Genomic DNA, 12,477 nt, shown 5'->3' with positions numbered 1-12,477 from the left:
TAAAGAGCTGTTAATCTCTGAGTTCAGAAGGGCCAGTGGATCCAAGAGAAAGACTTAAACCATGGTGAAAGCTAGGAGCCCGGCTGACAGATCTGTTTAATATCTGGGCTGCAGCCTGCTTCAGACTGTTTACTTCTCTCTCCTATCAAGGGTCTTGGTTGAGAACAAAGAACTGAGCCAGTGATCACTGGTTGAGCAGATAGTCACTTGAGTTTTAGAAAGCTGAGCAGCAGTTTTCTACTAATTCTGCTTTCTAAATGTAGTTGTGAGTTTTGTGTTTTGGTATCATCTGTGTACATTTCTCCCTTAATCATTTTGAACTTATAGAAATGGAGACCGCTTTTAAGATTTTTTTGAGTCAAAAAGAATATACTTAACTGCTGAGTTGTTGCCTCCTTCCATCTTGTTGACCACATGACTTTTTTTTCTCTCTAGAACGTGACGTTTAAGGATGGTGCTCTTTCATTCTGACAGCAGTAATAATGAATGGGGCTACAAATTCACTGTCACTGCCTATGGCCTGCCTGATGTTGCCGTGTCTTGTGGGTTAGACTTGCAACTCCTTGTTTCTCGACTAATGGTCCGCCTTGACTCCCAGTGCATGGCACTCAACTCTGTGCATCGTAAGTTCACAGTCTTGTCCCTTCCTTTTTCATTACAACTGTGTTGAAGAGCAAGGTAGGAACTCTTTCTCATAGGTGGTCTCCATATCACGAAAGAGCAAGGTATTAATAATGTTTCTTTTTAGTTTTCTTTAAACCAAATCAAAACAGTTTACCCACTGGGCACCATTGGGAAGTTTCTTGACTCAGGCTTTGGCCCTATCACAAAGTACGCTGTGGATGCCCTCTGTGGAGGACAATTGGGGAATTGCTGTTTATAGCAGCAGCATAGTCATTTTTAGAGATTTAAGTATACTCCAAGTAGATGGTAGAAATATAGTCATTTAATTGTTGTTTAAGTGAAATTTATGTGAACATAAATAGGTATGTGAATATATGTATTATCGTAAAATACATTAATCAACTTCGTATCATTTGTTCCAAGGGATAGATTCATAGAATAAATCTTTTGGAGTATTTTATATCTATATAATTTTTTAAACATTTTTCTGATTGTAAAATCAAATATCATTCATCCTAAATGGTCATTTTCTGTTAGGATTTTAAAAAGAGTTAGCTAAGGAAGAACAGCAGCATGTACGTGGTATTCAGGTAAGGAGTAGGTTTATTCATCATTCCAGCTGACACCAGACCATCTTGGTCCTCAACGTGGTGGGGAAAGGCCTGGGAAAGAGAGCTTGAAGAGCTGAGAAAGAGAGAGAAAAGAGCTAGAAAAGAGCTAGAAAAGAGCTAGAATAGAGAGCATCTGGGAAAGGTGGGAAAGAGAGAGCGAGGAAAGAGAAGAGACCTGGGAAAGAGAAGAGAAGGAAAGAGATGAGAAAGAGCTATAAAAGAGCAGAGAAAGGTCATCTGGGCCTGAGCTAGACCTTATCTAAGTTATGGGCGGAGAAATTTGTGGCCACATCAAATTCAGATGTCACCTCAGCAGATGCAGATGTGACCTCTTCCATTTGTGCCAGTTGCCTAGATAACGCAAGTACTGGGTACAAAATTTGCTGCGAGGAGGGTGAAGTCTGCTTGCCATCTAGGAGCAGACCTTACACTTTCCAAAGCCTGTGTGTCTAATTTCCCTTAGTTTCTTTTTTAAAAAATTTTATTGTGAAAATACTGTACAGAGGAGTTAAAATTACATTGGCAAGGCAATTAGTACATTTCTTATCAAGCATTGCTGCTACCTCCTTTGTTTCCCCTTCCCATCCTTCTACCTTCCCTACCCTGCCAAAGTTGGAAAGTTCATTTTTCAACATAAGGATTTGTCCAACTCATTGTTGTAATAGGTCCACCTATATCAGTATTTAAACTGTTTGTTTTTGCCCTTCCACTCCACAAATTATAACAACATCAAATACAATGAAAGCAGGGATTATACCGTGGGGGACAGACATACAAAGCAACAAAGAAATCATCTTATAAATATGTTAAATACAATTGCAAGAAAGAAAAAAAAACATTTGACTACTTATCTTGGGGTTCATTTCATCTAGCATCAACTTATCTGACCTTTTCTTCTTGTCTCAGACATAAACTAGTAGTTCATAAACTGACAAATAAATGTAAGGAAGCCAACAAAAAAAATCAGTTCCTCTCATCTGATGATGCCTCTACAACAATGAGGAAAGAGTTCATCCTGCTAAGGAACTATGATAGGATATCAAAAAGAGAATTCATTCTTCTAGGTCTTCCCTATTTTTTCAATGTAACTTAAATGATGTAAAACACAATATACCGCTCATCAGTTTTGCACATTTTTATATGGACTTCACCTCAGTCTACAACATTCCTTCATTATTCTGTTCCTGATATTTTTACACTACCAAGACATAAGAACATTTTCATACAATTTTTATTATAAAAAAACTGTACAGAGGTGTCACATTTATGGGAGCAAATAATGAGTACATTTCTTAACAAGCATTGTTCCCTCTTCCCACCATCCCTTCCCTCCCACCTCCACAAATACGCTCCCCTCCCCCCTCCCCCTGACTAAATTGTAAAGTTCATTTTTCAACAGAGTGTCTTGTGCATCTCATTGTTACAATGAGTTAACCTGTATCCCTATTTAACCATTTTGTATTTCCCTTCCCCTCACCAAATTAGAGAAACATATACACAGGATGTAGGTGTACCAACTTCAAATACAATGAAAACAGCGGTTATAGCGTGGGGGAGGAACATATACAGAAAGAAAAAAAAATCACATTGCACATCATAAGTACGTTAGAAACAATAACAAGAAAGAAAAAACATACTTGTGTCCCTGTCTTAGGGTTCATTTCCCTTAATATCATCTTATCTGCTCATATGCACATAGCTTTTGACTTATTCTGCTTATCTCAGACATATATTAGTTATTGAAAATAAGGGAAACCACGGGACCTATGTTTCTTTGGACTTGGCTTACTTCACTTAATAAATTTTTTTCCAAGACTTTCCAATTCCTAACAAATTGGGTGATACTATTCTTTCTGATGGAGGCATAGCATTCCATTGTTTATATACACCCACATTTTCTTGATCCATTCATCTACTGAGGGGCATCAGGGTTGGCTCTATATCAGCTATTGTAAATAATGCTGCAGTAAACATAGCTGTGCTGGTAGTTTTAGTATGGTCTTGTTTGTGATCATTCGGGTAAATGCCCATAAGTGGGATTGCTGGGTCATAGGAAAGCTTCATATGGAGTCTTTTGAAGAGCCTCCATACTGCTTTCCAAAGTGGTTGAACAAGTTTACACACCCACCAAGAATGCACTAGAGTTCCCTGTGGCCAGATACTCTCCAGCATCTGTTGTTGCAAAAATATGGAACATTTCACTAATTTGCATGTCAACCTTGCTCAGGGGCCATGCTAATCTTCTCTGTATTGTTCCAATTTTAGCGTATTTGCTGCCTAATTGAGCACAGAACATTTTTTATATATAAAGTGTAATTGATTTTCTTAAACTAGACAATTCAAAAAAAAGTAAGTTCAAAAGAATTCTTGTGAAATTTTAGAAGCATGTATTTCTTTTTTTTTTTGTTAGCAATACAACAAACTGTTAGTACCATGCATTTCTTACATAAGCACACATTTAAGAATAAAGTCAAGACTGGCATGTCAAAAACAAAATAATTCCAGATATTTGTTGTTCAAGAGATGTGTAGGAGGAGGAATTCAATTGTTCTATACAAGGCACCTGTCATAATGAACACTGCAGCAAGTGTTAAGGTTGTTAAAAGTTTTAAATTTTAAATGTATTTAATTTTGGGAATTTGCATATATATGCCAAAATTAGGACTGTTTGGCAGGTGATAAACTTTTCTATAAAGTATTTAAGGTTTATGGTAGCAGACATATGGTACTAATTATGTACATTTCCGAGTTTATAGAAACATTACCAATAAGAAGTTGCAAAGTCTTTGCGTAAAGAAGCAGAGTGAAGAGTTAAGACTTTATTAACTAGATAGTTTCTGTTTAATTTTTAGGGCTTCCTTACTTTACATGTTAGTGAGGAACAAATGATGATATAAGGCATATACAAATGATGAGATGAGTCATAAAAAGTAATCTTAGTGGGTAATTTTAAAGACTACTCATAGCCTATAAAACTCTTTTTAAGGGGCTGGGAAGGTGGCTCAGTGGTAAAGCGCTTGCCTTGCATGCTTGAGACCCTGGGTTCGATTCCTCAACACCCATAAACAAAAAACAAGCTGGAAGTGGTGATGTGGCTCAAGTGGTAGAGTGCTAGCCGTGAGCTGAAGAGCTGAGGGGCAGCGCCCAGGCTCAGACTCCAGGGCCACGACCAGACCCAAAATAAAAACCAAAACAAAATCCTCTTTTTAAACATCATAATCTTAGCCAGTTTTAAATGTACAGGAATATGAGAAAGTAGTAAAATCTAATATGTAGAACACTGGTAATTGTTTGTTTTTTTATTTGATTAATCATTAATATTTAATTGTCCGTTTTCTTTATTTGTTGCATTGTTTTCCTTTTTGTAATATAATACAACTTTTTATAAGTCGTCCTCAGGAGGTACTTTGAGAAGCTTACTGGGATGGCCAAAGCATTTTTTATAGGTGCATGTGAGTTTACAAAGAAGAAAATTAAGAACAAATTATTTATTAAAAAAATTATCAAGTACAGTCTGAATTAGGAGGGATGATAAAGGTCCACACCCAAAATCTTAGCCTTCGTCTGAAGCGGCGGTATTACAGAGTTGAGACCACAAAAGTGAGAGACTGTTTTTGTGTTTTTTGTTTTTGTCAGTCTTGAGGCTTGAACTCTGGGCCAGAGCGCTGTCCCTGCACTCTTCAGCTCAAGGCTGGCACGCTATCCCTTGAGCCACAGCACCACTTCTGGTTTTCTAGTGGTTTATTAGAGATAAGATTCTCACGGACTTTCCTGCCTGGGCTGGCTTTCAACCGGGATCCTCAGAACTCAGCCTCCTGCATAGCTACGGTTACAGTCCTGAGCCACCGGCACCCAGCAGTGTTTTGTTGATTTTTATTTTGTTGGTCATGGGGCTTGAACTCTGGGTCCTGGGTGCTGTCCCTCAGCTCAAGGCTAGCGGTACCATTTGAGCCTTCGTCTTTTTCTACTTCTGTAGTGCTGAGGAATCAAACCCAGGGCCCCATGCATGCAAGGCAAGCACTCTCCCATTGAGCCACCTTCCCAGCTCCAGAAAGACTGTGCTTTAAAAAATCATCTAAACAATATTTGCTTTCTGCTTTGGGTTATATAATGAAATATATGAATATCTTTTTATATTTTTGTGAATTGTCATACTTCTAAATTTATGCTAACTTGAGCCACTTTATCCTTTTCAAAGTCATGAAATATCTCTGAGAGTGTTCTTCTGGGAAGATTATATTTGCACTTATAATTTCTTCTGAGTCATTTTTATTTTTTTATTGTGAAAAAACTGTACAGAGGGATTACAATTACATGGGCAAGATAATGAGTATATTTCTTATCAAGCATTGTAGCCTCCTCCTATATTTCCCCTTCCCATCCATTCCAAGCCTCCCCCCCACCCAATCCTCCCCCCACCCCCCACCAAAGTTGTAAAGTTCGTTTTCGACATGACAACTTGTACTTCTCATTGTTGCAACGGGTCCACCTGTATCCTTATTTAAACGACTTGTTTTTCCCCTTCCCTTCCACAAATTATAACAACATCAAATACAGTGAAAGCAGGGGTTATAATGTGGGAGAGAGACATACAAAGCAACAAGGAAATAATCATATAAATGCGTTAGAAACAAATGAATGAAAGAAAAAAACATTTAAATACGTATCTTAGGGTTCATTTTCCTAACATCACCTTTTCTGGCCTTTTCTGCTTGACTCATACATATACTAACTATTGCAAATGAGGGAAACCATGGGACCTATGTTTCTTTGGGCTTGGCTTACTTCACTTAATATAATTTTTTCGAAGTCTTTCCAGGCCCATATCAAGCATTGAAATAGAAACAGCAATAAGAGACCTTCCATCTAAGAAAAGTCCAGGACCAGATGGTTTTGCAGCGGAATTCTACAAGGCCATCAAAGCAGAGCTCACACCAATACTCCTCCAACTCTTCAATGAAATTGAAAGAGAAAGTTCACTACTGAACACATTCTATGAAGCCATCATAATCCTCATCCTAAAACCAGGCAGGGAATCATCATTTTTATTTTTTATCAAAATCATTTTATATGTTATATTGATGGGTTATCATACATCAGATACCTTCAAATGTACATGAAGAGTCTAAAGATAGCAGTATGAATATTCTCATACAGCTCTTGTTTATCTGTTATGTACTTTCAGTATTATTGTACTTCTCTCTTTCACCCTTTTTCATTCATGGTCTTTCTCTTTCAGGCTCCATGTCTGCTAATTAGAATTTCAGCTGGTCTATTATCCTTCAGGATCCACTGGTTTTGTGGGAACATGATAGGGACCAACAGTTTCCCTTGCAGTTTTTAACAATTATAAGATTGGCGTGATATTATTCTTTGCCATTCTAAATGGCAAAACAACAGATCTAGGAATTCCTTTTCACTTTTCTTCTGTTATAAATTTTATCTCATAGGAATCATTGGGATAGGTAAGATATTTTGACTTGAGACCTAAAAGTTCTTTTTCTTTTACAAAAAACCTTTGTCTTTGATTATCAGTAAGTAACTACATGTAATGAAAACAAAACTATCCTATTGTAAGCAGACCGAAGTTGTTCACGGGGATGAAAAACAAGGTAATGGGGCAAGTGAGAACAAAGGATATCCATCATAGAGCACAGCTCCTCAGAGCAGTTTAACATGTACACTTTGTGAGAATGACAATGTGCTGGGAACTATTGATTAAATCACTGAACACTGATTTATATATATGTACATATATTTGCATATTTATATTTATTTATATATGCATATATGTATGTATATGCCCTTATATATGTACACATGTATGTTTCTATACACACAAATTCACACATACATATACACATGTATACATGCACACATGGAGAAAGACACATATTTACAGCCAACACAAGTTTCACTAGTTGTTGACTATGCCTTAGATGGAATGCTTGGAACAAAATATGTTGAAAATGTATTTGTCTCCATGAGTTCTTTTACCACTCCTCTTATCTCTTGCAACTGGTAGGTTTTGACAGATTCGACTTGCAAAATGCAGTACAAGTCACTTAGGAATCTCAGTAAGTAAAGAACATATGGTGTCTCCCAGCTCCCTACAGAATGCTTGCTCTTATAGACACTCTTAACAACCAAAGTAGCAGGAAAATATCCTTGTAAAGAATAAAGTTATACATCTCATTGTTGCAATAGGTCCACCTATATCCCTAGTTAAATGATTTTTTTCCCTTCCCCTCCACAAATTATACCTACATCAATACAGTGAAAGCAGGGGTTATACCGTGGGGGAGGAACATACAAAGCAACATAGAAATCATCTTATAAAAATGTTAAAAACAATTTCATGAAAGGCAAAAAAACATTTGAATACTTATCTTGGGCTTCATTCCCCTAACATCAAGTTATCTGACCTTTTCTGCTTGACTCAGACATATACTAGTTATTGCAAATAAGGAAAACCATGAGACCTATGTTTCTTTGGGCCTGGCTTACTTCACTTAATATAATTTTTTCCAAGTCTTACCATTTCCTAACAAATGGGGCAATGTCATCTTTTCTGATGGAGGCATAGAATTCCATTGTGTATATATACATTTTCTTGATCCATTAATCTATTGAGTGGCGTCTGGGTTGGTTCCATATCTTAGCTGTAGTAAATAGGGGTGCAATAAACATAGTCGTGCTGGTAGCTTTAGTATGGTCTTGTTTGTGATCATGTGGGTAAATGCTCAAAGTCAGATTTCTGGGTCATAGGGGAGCTCTATGTGGAGTCTTTTGAGGAACCTCCATACTGCTTTCCAAAGTGGTTGAACAAGTTTACACTCCCACCAACAATGTAGAAAGGTTCACTTCTGTCCACATCCCCTCCAGCATCTGTTGTTATTAGAGTTCTTTATTATAACCATTCTAACTGGGGTGAGGTGGAATTTCAATGTTGTTTTGTCGAAAAACGAACTTTACAACTTTGGTGGGTGGGGGGATGACCGGGTGTAGGGGGAAGATGGGAAGAGATGGGAAGAGGAAAGAAAGAGTAGCCAACAATGCTTGATAAGAAATGTACTCGTTATGTTGCCCATGTAATTGTAACTCCTCTGTACAGTATTCTCACAATAAAAAAAAAAAAGTTATAAGGCGCTAAATAGCATCCTTCCTTGAGCTCTTTTCCAAAAGACAGCATCAATTCCTAAGCAGATGAGTGAGTCCTCAGAAGACTGGACCTCAGACCAACATTTAACCAACCCATGTGAAAAGTCCTATGAGAGAAATGCTGACTGAGGTCTGGCTGATTTCCTGGCCAAGAAAATAAGAAAAGAAGAAAGTATTTTTAATGTATTAAAGTTTGAGAATAATTTGTAAACTGTCAATAATTGTGTAGAAAACAACTATACCAACTGACAAAAAATGATGTGCTCTTGGACTTGGTGAGTGATTTTACATGTGTCTACACAAGTAGAATCAGCATAAATCAAGCCAGTATTTCTTCATTTAAGATATGAGGAAAAGATACAGGTTGACCCATTGTAACAATGAGATGTACAAGACACTCTATCAAAGAGGGGGTGGAGGGATGAGTTGGGGAGGTGTGAAGAGAAGGGATGGTAAGGGCAAAACAAAGGGGAGGGTGCTCAATAAGATATATACTCATGCTGGGCGCAGGTGGCTCAGGCCTCTAATCCTAGCTACTCAGGATGCTGAGATCTGAGGATCTCGATTTAAAGCCAGACCGGGAAGGAATTCCAAGAAATTCCGGCTTTTTTCTTTTTGCTTATGTGGTGCTGAGGAATCGAACCCAGGGCCTCATGCATGCAAGGCAAGCACTCTACCACTGAGCCACCTTCCCAGCCCCTGAGAAATTCTTATCTCCAATAAACCACCCAAAGACAGGAAGTGGCACTGTAGGTCAAGTGGTAGAGTGCTAGCCTTGAGCTGAAGAGCTGACGACAGCGTTCAGGCCCAGAGTTCAAGCCTCATGAACGACAATAGAGAAAAAAAATGAAATGTACTCATTACCTTACTTATGTAACTGTATCCCCTCCATACAGTATTTTTTTTTAAATTTTTTTTATTGTAGAGATACTATACAGAGGGTTACAGTTACATGAGTGAGGTAATGAGTACACTTCCACTTCCTCTTGAACATTGTTACCCCCTCCATTGTTTTCCCCCTACCATCCCCTCCCTCCCTCCCTTCCCCAAGGTTCTTTTTTTTTTTGATCGTGATTAAGTGATTACTTAATTTCCGGAAATTCACAGTATTGTGGAATAATGATGCTCATTTAAAGTCACTAGTTCATTCTAACTTTCCTGGAGCAAATTGTCTATCACAGTCTGTAATATATAACGGTGCTCACATGTTATATACCATATATGTGATCAGCAGCATGGGGATATTTAGTAGTGGTTCAACCAGATGAGTGGGAGTTCTTTGTTTCTTAAGTCCTGTTAGTTTTGTCATATTACCTAACATTTTGGATTCGTCATCCACTTATGAGGGAGACCATGTACTGTTTGTCTCTTCGTTCTTGGCTTACCTCGCTCAACATGATTCCTTCTAGCTCCATCCATTTCCCTGCAAATGCCATTATTTTGTCATTTCTAATGGCTGCATAATATTCCATTGTGTATAGATACCACAATTTTTGGATCCATTCATCTGTGGTGGGGCATCTAGGTTGTTTCCATATCCTAGCTATTGCGAACAGTGCTGCAATAAACATGGAGGTGCACGTGTCCTTGTATATTGGTTCCTGTTGTTCAGGGTAGATGCCTAGAAGTGGTATGACTGGGTCGTAAGGGAGGTCAATCTTTAGCTTTCTAAGGACCATCCAGACTGCTTTCCAAAGTGGTTGTATGAGTGTACATTCCCACCAGCAGTGTAATAGCGTTCCTCGTTCTCCACATCCCCTCCAGCATTTGTCGTTGGCTGATTTGTGGATGTGGGACATTCTGACTGGGGTAAGGTGGTATCTCAGGGTTGTCTTTATTTGCATTTCCTTCACCACCAGGGATGATGAACATTTCCTCATGTGTTTCTTTGCCATTTTTATTTTTTCAATTGAGAAGTCCCTCTTTAGTTCCCTTGCCCATTTAGTAATTGGTTTGTTGGGTTTGGGAGGGATTAGTTTCTTGAGTTCCCTGTATATACAGGATGTTAACCCCTTGTCTGATATATTGCTGGTAAATATTTTTTCCCAATTAGTTGGTTGTCTTTCTAGCTTGGTTGCGATAGCTTTATCTGTGCAGAAGCTTTTTATTTTAAGGTAGTCCCATTTGTCGAGTCTCTCTCCAATTTGTTGTGACCCTGGGACTCTGTTCAGGAAGTTCCTTCCTGTGCCTATTAGTTCAAGTGTCTCTCCTACTCTGTCCTGCAGTAGTTTCAGAGATTCAGGTTTAATGTTAAGGTCTTTAATACATTTTGCGTTGATGTTGGTGCATGGTGATAGGCTGGGGTCCACTTTTAGTTTTCTGCATGTGGCTGCCCAGTTTTCCCAGCACCAGCGGTTGAAGAGGCTGTGTTTCTTCCATTGTATGTCTTTGGCTCCTTTGTCGAATATCAGCTGGCTGTAGGCCTGTGGATTTATTTCTGAATCTTCTATTCTGTTCCATTGGTCTTCGGGTCTGTTTTTGTGCCAGTACCATGCTGTCTTTGTTATTATAGCTCTGTAGTAGAGTTTGAAGTTCGGCATGGATAGCCCTCCAATATTGTCTTTATCCCCTAGAATTGTTTTGGCTATTCTAGGTCTTTTGTTGTTCCATATGAATTTTTGGACTGTTTTCTGTATTTCAGTGATGTACGTCATTGGGATTTTAATAGGAATTGCGTTGAATTTGTATATTAGTTTTGGAAGTATTACCATCTTTACTATATTAAGTCGGCCTATCCAGGAGCATGGGAGGTCTTTCCATTTCCTAGTGTCTTCTGCAATTTCTTTCTTTAACTTTTTATAGTTCTCATTAAATAGTTCTTTTACATCTTTGGTTAGGTTAATTCCTAAATATTTTATTTTTCGGGAGGTTATTGTGAATGGGGTTGCTCCCTTTATTTCCCTCTCTTCCTGTACATTATCAGTGTATAGGAAGGCAACTGATTTTTGTGGGTTTATTTTGTATCCTGCTATTTTGCTGAAGTGATTTATGATTTCTAAGAGTTTGGGGATGGAGTTTTTGGGATCGTGGAGGTATAGTATCATGTCATCTGCAAAAAGGGATAGTTTAACTTCTTCTTTCCCTATGCGGATCCCTTTAATGTCTTTTTCTTGCCTTATTGCCCTGGCTAAGGGTTCTAGGACTATATTGAAGAGGAGTGGAGACAGTGGGCATCCTTGCCTTGTTCCTGATTTTAGGAGAATTGGTTGCAGCTTTTCCCCATTAAGTATAATATTGGCTATTGGTCTGTCATAAATGGCTTTTATTGTTTTTAGAAATGTTCCTTCTATTCCTATTTTCTCCAGAGCTTTTAGCATGAATGAATGTTGAATTTTGTCAAAGGCCTTTTCTGCATCTGTAGCGATAATCATGTGATTCTTGACCTTGGCTCTGTTGATATGTTGGATTACATTTATTGACTTACGTATGTTAAACCATCCCTGTGTCTCTGGGATGAAGCCTACCTGGTCATAATGAATTATTTTTTTTATGTGTTTCTGGATTCTGTTAGCTAGAATCTTGTTAAGGATCTTTGCATCTGTGTTCATCAAGGAGATTGGCCTGTAATTCTCCTTTTTGGTTGGGTCTTTGCCTGGTTTGGGGATGAGTGTGATATTGGCTTCGTAGAAAGAGTTTGGGATAGCTCCTTCCTTCTCTGTTTCTCTGAAGAGCTTGAGGAGTATGGGTATTAGTTCTTGTTTAAAGGTCTTATAGAATTCTGCTGTGAATCCATCTGGTCCTGGGCTTTTTTTGTTGGAAGACTTTTGATAGCTTCCTGTATCTCATTATAGGATATTGGCTTATTTAATTGGTTAACTTCTTCTTTGCTCAGTTTGGGCAACTTGTATTTCTCTAAAAATGCATCCATTTCTGCCCGATTTTCTTCCTTTAGAGAGTATAGCTTTTGAAAGTAGTCTGTTAGAATTGTTTGGATATCTTGGGTACGTGTGGTGATGTTTCCCGTGGCATCCCTAATCCTATTAATATGGGTTTCCTCTCTTCTTTTTTTAATTAATCTAGCCAATGGGCCATCAATTTTGTTTATTTTTTCAAAGAACCAGCTTTTTGTTTGGTTTATTTT

The 12,477-nt window shown here is 38.1% G+C and overlaps 1 long non-coding RNA gene and 1 other non-coding gene across 2 annotated transcripts in view; both read right to left on the bottom strand.

The window, feature by feature from the left end:
- Positions 1-12,477, bottom strand: part of LOC138809081 (uncharacterized) — a 109,336-nt gene that overhangs the window by 24,316 nt on the left and 72,543 nt on the right. The window lies entirely within an intron of this gene.
- LOC138809082 (U6 spliceosomal RNA) lies at positions 3,418-3,524 on the bottom strand. Its single transcript, XR_011366702.1, has one exon. It is a non-coding gene; the product is annotated as a U6 spliceosomal RNA (small nuclear RNA).

The sequence above is a fragment of the Dipodomys merriami genome, unplaced genomic scaffold (assembly GCF_024711535.1).
Source record: "Dipodomys merriami isolate MVZ:Mamm:240054 unplaced genomic scaffold, mDipMer1.0.p SCAF_481, whole genome shotgun sequence".
In the NCBI taxonomy this organism is placed as follows: Eukaryota; Metazoa; Chordata; class Mammalia; order Rodentia; family Heteromyidae; genus Dipodomys; species Dipodomys merriami.
This window is presented reverse-complemented; position numbering and strand designations above follow the sequence as displayed.